Source organism: Pelophylax lessonae (assembly GCF_965119305.1).
Source record: "Pelophylax lessonae genome assembly, chromosome: 3".
NCBI lineage: Eukaryota > Metazoa > Chordata > Amphibia > Anura > Ranidae > Pelophylax > Pelophylax lessonae.
Window position 1 is genome coordinate 402,228,297 of NC_138770.1, and position 8,789 is coordinate 402,237,085.

Here is an 8,789-nt window from a genome sequence, read left to right on the forward strand (position 1 = left end):
AAACTTCTGCAGATATAATGTGCAAGCATGTAGGAGGTGCCAGCACATACCTGTAGCAGTTTTCGAAGAGCCATTCAAGGTTCCTATTAGAAATGCACCGATACCGTTTCTTTTATCGGCGAGTACGAGTAATGATACTTTCGGTCAAGTACTTGCCGATACCGAAACCGATACTTTGCGGTGCGATTTGCGTCAATGCAAAATAAATGGGCGCAAATCGCGCTCCAAAGAATCAAATGTGTTTTGAACAGGAATGCGGTGAGATTCCTGTCCAAATGGATGGGACAGGGAGGAAGAATTAAAAGATAAGGATGTATTTTATGAAAAATGGAATACAGCGCTAACTAGGACTAGGACTGTATGACTACAGAACTAACTAGGAGATGTGTAGGCATGATTTTTGAATAAAAGTCTTAAGCCTCATGCACACTGGATGTTTTTACAGCTGCTGTTTTTGGCGTCAGATGTTTTTTTCTGCAGCCTGTAAATTCTCCAGCATGTTATCCTATGTGTCCATGCACAAATATACTGTTATCAGCAGTTTTTGGCAGGGGCGTTTTCTGGCCTGGAAAAAAACCTAGAACTAGTGGGTTTTAAGAGGCGTTTTTCAGCTGTAAAAATGCTCTAACTCTGATACAAGCTTAAAAACACTTAATAATGCCAAAAAACTTTGAAAAATTCAACTATTGTACGTTTAATAACGTTTTTGAGCCATAGGATTTTGTGGGAATATAATCTGCTAAAGAAAAATCTAAAAAACTATACAGCTGAAAAAAGTTTAAAAAAAAACGCTCAAAAGCACCACTGCAAAAAAGCTGAAAAACTCCTTCTACAGCTACAGATTTCTACTGATATTTTGATAACATCCAGAGTGCATGAGGCTTATATGTAAGTGTCACTTTAATGGTACATCACCACCACCTGTCTTAGTGTGGTACAATTTTTTTATTCTCATAAAAAAATTGGTGTGAGGATTAAGGGTAAATTTGATACATAATTCAGACATCACAATTTAGGTGCTGTACTTATGAAACATTGTTTGGGTATTTAAATTATGCCCTTAACCACTTTAGCCCTGGAAGATTTGGCTGCTCAAAGACCAGGCCCTATTTTGCGATTCAGCACTGCGTGATTTTAACGGATAATTGCGCGGTCATGCGATGCTGTACCCAAACTAAATTGATGTCCTTTTTTTCCCACAAACAGAGCTTTATTTTGGTGGTATTTGATCACCTGTGCGATTTTTATTTTTTGCGCTATAAACAAAAAAAGAGAGACAATTTTGAAAAAATAACAATATTTTTCACATTTTTTTGTATGAAATTCTCAAAAAATAATGTAAAAATCATTTTTTTTTAACATTTTAGGCCAATTTGTTTGCTGCTACATATTTTTGGTAAAAAAATTGCAATAAGCGTATTTTGATTGGTTTGCACAAAAGTTATTGCGTTTACTAACTACGGGAAAGATTTATGTAAAAATGATATCTAGACCACTGTTCCTGATCTTTGTTGACGGTATTATGACATGAAATGTACCAGGAAATTGGAGGAAAGCTAACGTGATACCGATATTCAAAAAAGGGCAGAGGCATGTCCCAGGAAATTATAGGCTGGTCAGTCTGACATCGATAGTATGTAAACTTCTGGAGGGGATGATAAGGGACTATAGCGTAGAGTTTGCTAAAGACAACAACATCATCAGCAGTAATCAGCACGGATTTACTAAAGGGCATTCTCAAACCAATCTCTTAACATTCTACGAGGAGGTGAGCTGTGAGCTAGATAGGGGGAGACCAGTGGATGTGGTGTACCTGGATTTCGCTTGATACAGTTCCCCACAAGCGCTTAATTTATAAAATAAGGTCTGCAGGCATCGACCACAAGGTTTGCTCTTGATACGGAACTGGCTAAAAGGGCGTGTCCAAAGGGTGGTAATAAATAGCGCATACTCAGACTGGTCTGGGGTGGTAAGTGGGGTCCCCCAAGGCTCAGTCCTGAGACCAACCCTGTTCAATTTATTCATAAACAGCATTGAGGACGGAATCAGTAGTTCTATATCAGTTTTTGCAGATGACACAAAATTGGCCAGGGCAATAACTGCACAGCATGAAGAAGATATCCTACAGAATGACCTGAACAAAATAACAGAGTGGGCAACGACATGGCAAATGAGGTTTAATGTGGAGAAGTGTAAGGTTTTGCACTTGGGGACTAAAAACATAAAAGCACAATACACTTTAGGGGGGGAACCTTTGGGGGAATCAAAAATGGAGAAAGATCTGGGAGTCTTGGTAGAGGATAGACTAAGCAATAGCATGCAATGTCAAGCGGCAGCTTCCAAAGCCGGCAGAATAATAGCATGCATAAAGAAAGGGATGTATTCCAGAGATAAAACTATAATCCTACCACTTTGTAAAACTCTGGTCCGATCTCATCTGGAGTATTCTGTCCAGTTCTGGTCGCCAGTCCTCAGGAGGGATGTGTTGGAGCTGGAGAGAGTCCAGAGAAGGGCAACTAAACTAATTAGGGGATTGGAGGACCTGAATTATGAAGAGCGTCTGCAATCGCTTAATTTATTCTCCCTGGAGAAGAGACGTCTGAGAGGAGACATGATAGCTATTTATAAATGTGGAATTCTCTACCACAAGAGGTAGTTTCTACAGGAAGTATGGCTACTTTGAAAAGACTCTTGGACGTACATCTCAAGGATCAGAACATTAGGGATATGAGAGATGATTGCGGCCACACATGCCTACACAGGTTGAACTGGATGGACTATTGTCTTTATTCAACCTCAACTACTATGTAACTATGTCATTTTTATTGTTTTTTTTTTTAACTAGTAATGGCGGCGATCTGCGATTTTTTTGCGGGACTGCAACATTGCGGCGGACAGATCGGACCCCTGACTAACATTTTTGACACTTTTGGGAGTACCAGTGATATTACTACAGTAATCAGTGCTATAAATATGCACTGTTACTGTAAAAATTACACTGGCAGGGAAGGGGTTAACTTTGTTGGTGATCAAGGGGTTTTAGTGTGTCCCTAGGGGCATGATTCCAACTGTGGAGGGGCGTGGCTTGTGATGTAATCACAGAGACATGCAATCCTACATAGCAGGATCGCATGTCTCTGTGATTACTTTAGTGAGAATGACAGATGGCTGTGTTTACATCAGCCGTCTGTCCTTCTCTCACTGCAGAGGGAGATCGCCAGTGGTCGGCGGCCATCGGAGCTGTCGGTCACACGCACTGACTCCCCAGCCGACAAACGAGGGTGGAAGCACGCCTCCGGCGGCGCACGATCACCCCCTAGCTCCTCCCAGGCTAGCGCCGTACATGTACTTTGGGAGCGCCACACGGCGGCGTACAACTGCGGCGGGCGGTCAGCAAGTAGTTAAAGAACATGTATATCCAACTTTTCACATTCCTGATACAGTATGTGCCTGCTCTACCATGTACTGGTATGAAAATGTATCCTGTTTTCATTGTATTGCTTCCTTTGTGTGAAATCCTAGTGTTCTTGCCAGTCCCTTTACTTTCTTATTAAAAACTGACTACACTAAGCAGGAGAACATACCGGCTTTGCTGGGAACTTAGTGTGCTCTCTTTCAGTGATCAACCTTGTCCTGACACGTCTGCTTCTAAGCCCCACACACACAAATACATACACACACACCCCCATTCACTAGGAAGAGCAGTGTTCTGCTGTTTCTTTTCCCCATCTCTATCGCAGCTGAGAACAGAGGGAAAAAAAGGTATTTATATTGTTTTTTTTTTTTATATCTATACACAAATGTTTTGCTTTTCATTTCTTTCTCTAAACTGAGAAAGTTGTTTTACAATGTGAGGGTTTACAATCACTTTATCTTGAGCACACCTGTAAATGTAACATAACCCCAATTTTAAACCGCCACCTAAAGGTACCACTAAACCTAACCTTTATCTTAATCTAAATATACTCCACCTTGCTTTTACCTAATCTGTAAACTAAACCTCACCTTGATCCTTAAAGCTACCACAATGACAATAATAATGTCATGCTGATATAATGCTGATAAAACCACCTATATAAAACTATCATTTTTATGCCACAAAAACCAAAGTGCCCAAAACTGATGCACTTGAATGTGAAGTCCATTGCTTGCTTTTCTGCATGAAAATAGGACAGTCCAAAGGACCACTTAAAGTGGGAGTAAACTCCTTTTTATGATTTTTACCTATATAGTAGGTAAGCCTATAATAGGACTTACATATAGGTACAGTAAATATCTCCTAAACATGCACCTTTTAGGAGATATGTATTTGTGAAGCCACCGGTGACATCTCCAGCACATGCACTCTGAAGGAATAGCATACCCAGGCCGTTCCTTCAGAGCCATGTACCGTGAACAGTGGCTTCCACGTTCATGCACAGGATTGATGTCATCACGGCCCATCCAATCAAAGGACCTGAGGCTGCCAACCTGGAAAGAAGGCCGGGTTAAAGATGAAAGCCCTGTCAGTGGTGACAGCGCACCGCTGGAGGGCTTTGTTCTAAGGTAAGTTTCACCTAATGTGCTAGTATGCACCGATTGAGACCTAAACCACAGTTTTTCCCTTGCAGGGTGACAACCACAATAACCTTTATTACACTCTTTTATCTTACAACCCAACCTGCAACTATAAAGATTTTTAAGGAGAGAAACATTACTGCTTAGCCATGATCATTAAAAAAGCTAATGTTTAATTTGTCTAGACAATACAGGGCACTATGTTGAAACATAAACAGCAGGATAGAGATTGTGCTTTTTCTCGAACATAAATAGGAGTTTATTGATTATGCAAACAGGAAACAAGACTAAAATACATACCTGTAGCACACTGCAGTAAGAAAGGTTCTCCAGATATAAAAGCTTTCCTTAGAATATATTCCTTAACCACTTCTGGACCGGAAGATTTTACCCCCTTAATGACCAGGCCATTTTTTGTGATACAGCACTGCGTCACTTTACCTGACAATTGCGCCGTTGTGTAATGCTGTACCCAAATAAAATTGATGACATTTTTTCCTACAAATAAAAAAAATAAAAGCTTTCTTTTGGTGGTATTTAACCACTTCTGGACCGGAAACCGCAGAGGTGATCATCAAAAAGCTCTATTTATGGGAGAAAAGGCCAGCATTTTTATTTGGTTATTTGGTTACAGCATCGCACGCAATTGTCAGTTAAAGTAACGCAGTGCCGTATCGCAAAAAATGGCCTGGTCATTAAGGGGGAAAATCTTCCAGTCCAGAAGTGGTTGATGCATAGAATGGATTAAGATAAGAAAAGGTTCTGCCTTTATAACTTCTTTAATAATAACAAAGAATATAAATGTATTTTGCGGGCACAATATTCCTTTACAAAGTTAGATATTACCGTATAAAAGTAGTAGTGATATCACACTGCGTTGCACGTAGCATGTGCAGAAAGCAGAGTTGTGGGAGGGACCCAATCGTCTCTGCCTACTGCAGGCTGTCTGCAGAAAAATACAGGAGGGGGCGGATACAAGACCAGTCACCCTGCACAGGGAGAGAGGGTGGCATTGACCGGTCTCTAATATAGGACATACCTGCCCAGAGGCAAACTTTCACACACTGGATTACTGCACAAATCTGGAAGAAAAACACAAAACACACACAGATTCAGGTAACAATGCAAATTCCTTGTGTAAGTAAACAATATTTGCTAATATATCTGCTTTAACCACTCGCTGACCCACTGCAGTACATATATCGCGGACAGGTGGCTCGCATAGGCACCATAACGTACCTGTATGTCATGGCTTTCTTCTGAGTTCAGGGCATGTGTGCACCCCCACCCACCGGCTTTGCTGTGATTGGAACACATTGGGATCCTGGTCAATAATTCATAGCCAGGAACTGCTGATTGGCTGTGTCCATTCACAGCCCAGAGCCCTGTATTGACAATCAACACAGGGCTCTGTACAGAGGGAATGATCTCTGTGTGAAACAAAGAGATTTTTTAGTAAAAAAAGCACACATTACACATTGTTAGGCACACATTTAACCCCTTGATTGCCGCAAGATGATCAGTGTATTAGTGTCACTGATGATGTCAATGTTAGTTAGCCAGTTCCCACAAAGTGTCAGATTAGTGTCAGATTGTCCACCGTACTATCACAGTCCCACGATAAGTCACTGATCACCGCCATTACTAGTATAAAAAATAAATAAATAAAAATTCCAGTGTACATACCATTGCTTGTAGAAGCTACAACATTCACTCAAACCAATTATTGTTCTTAGATTGTAAATCTCAATTTGTAAAGTGCTGCATAAACTGTCGGCCCTATATAAATCCTATATAATAATAACTCACTGATTGGGATTTTTTTTTATACTAAAGACATGTAGCAGAATACCATTTGGCCTAAAGAAGACTTTTGATTTTTACATTTTTTAATAGATATGTTTTGTAGCAGAAAGTAGAGAATGTTGTTTTTTTTTTTTTGTTTTTTTTTTTCAAAAATTTCAAATATCACCAAAGCTCTATTTGTGTGAAAAAAAATTATATAAATTTAATTTGGGTATAGTGTTGCATGACCACGGAATTGCCAGTTGATAAAAAAGTGCAGTGCTGAATAACAAAAAATGACCTGGTCATGAAGGGGGTAAAACCTTTCCGGAAGTTGAAGTGGTTAACGTGGTTGTAAACTTCAGACATGAAGTATGAACAAAGCATATCCCTCTATAGTGTGTACTTGTCTCAGATAAGAGCACTAAGTGTCATTTCTGTCTGTTGCTTTGTTCCTCTGCTCCTCACTTCTGACAAGTTTTCCTGACACAAAAAGAAAAAAGGCGACAGGAGGGGGACCTCCAGCTGATAGGCAGCCTTAACTCTGTTTCTGTGCGCTGTGTGAAGGGGGTTGTGTCCAGGGCCAGCCCTACAATGGGTTGGACCCAGGCAGCACTTTGAGAAGGGCAGCAAATTGACGCCCAAGATTTTTTTCCCAGCAGTTTTGTGTGTCATCAGTTGCAGCGCATTACAGACGGCATTTCCCCACCTCAGACTGCCGCCTGTAGTGCAAACTTATATGTATGAGGAGGGGGAGCGTCTACTCTGGGGAGAGTGTAATCCTGGTGTGCGCAATGACATCAGATATCAGCACACTCCATCTCATGCAGTGCAGGCTGGATCTTCTAGGGCGGTGACCACGGCAGACACAGGAGCGACAGGAGGATTGAGGACAGACAGCGATGTTTGGTGACAGTATATAAAATATTTTCTAAACGTTATATCTATATAAAAAAAATGGATGTGGGGGGCCTCTTGGTGGGCCCCCCTTTTTTTTGGGGGGGTGGCAGCATTTCATTCTTGGACCCAGGTCGCACAATGTTTTGGGCCAGCCCTGGGTGTGTCTCTTCCCTCCAATCACCTCTCAGGGCTCTCCTAACTGAGTTCTGCAGAGTGTAACCTCAGCTCTTCATCCCCTTTTTCTGACAGCTCACGCAAGTTTTATAAATTCAGCACTTTCAACAGCTGTAGAGAAGTGAAGACTGCAGATAGGCAGGTACAACTTATGTAGAAGGATTTGTTTCGTCTCTGTGGATCACCTGAGGGCAGTCACTTCATTGGGTATATGCAAAGGCTTACAAGAACTTTAAGTCTACAACACTATTAGACTAGGGCAACAACATGCTGAGTGCAAAACCCTACTTTCATAATTCCAAATTCTAATGCATTTTGATGTTATCATGTGCACCACATGATATCATTACACTTGATTAAATAATGAACATAGCAATGATCACTGAAAGTGTTTAGCTATATCTGTTTGATAGGTGCAAAATGTATTCTGCACACTTCCTATGTTAATTTAAAGAGCCGTACTGGTTTTTATCTTGAACTTCAGAAAGATTAGCCTTTTCTGTTAGTAGAGATCTGAAAGTGGGAGTGGTTGAGTACTTTAGTCAAAGAGTTGGGAGGGCCAACATCACTTAAGCTGGCCGAAGACTTTGCGGGAATCAAGCAATTTTCTTTCCTGTGGTTGCAATGATTCCCCCATCAACACAGTCTATTGGGTTCTCCCGGCAGGGAGGTACAGGGAGCTGTCCCAGACAGGAGAACACACAGTGATTATTGCTAATGGCTATAGCCACTGGCAATAACCGCATGAAAAATCCGACAGACTGGTTGTACCCAAGTTGATCAATCTATCAATTTAGGTACAATCAGCCTGCCCATACCTGGTTAGAATCTTAGTTGGTCCCCGCTGAACTAGCAGAAATTCAAACCGCCTATGGCCGGCTTTAGTCCACGAAAATGCTGTATGTTGTCAGACCACAAAAGGGTTTAGGAGCTAAGAGCAATTCTGGCAGATCTTTGTATTTGCAGTATTGTAAGAGGGACAAAAACAAACTAACTTATAATGCAGAGAATACTGCATTTTATTTTTCCCTTCACATGGCCTTTAACATCGACTTTGAGTCTGTTTATTGTAGTGGCTGGTACAATATTTAGCATATTATCTGCCAGACATATATTATAAACGGGTTCTAATAGAAACTTTGATTACATGATAATCCATCATTTATCTTCTTAATGCAATCACTTGCTGGCTATCAAGCAGAGATTCATTTTTTTGGACAGCATACATTTTTCAAAGGATAGATGTAAGTAGTAACTCAACTGCTGAGTAACATGTAGATCTAAGTCATTTAAAGTATAACTAAAAGCAAATGTATGTATACATTTTTTGGGATAGAGTAGAGATAGATTAAAACACCTGATAGTTTTTATTG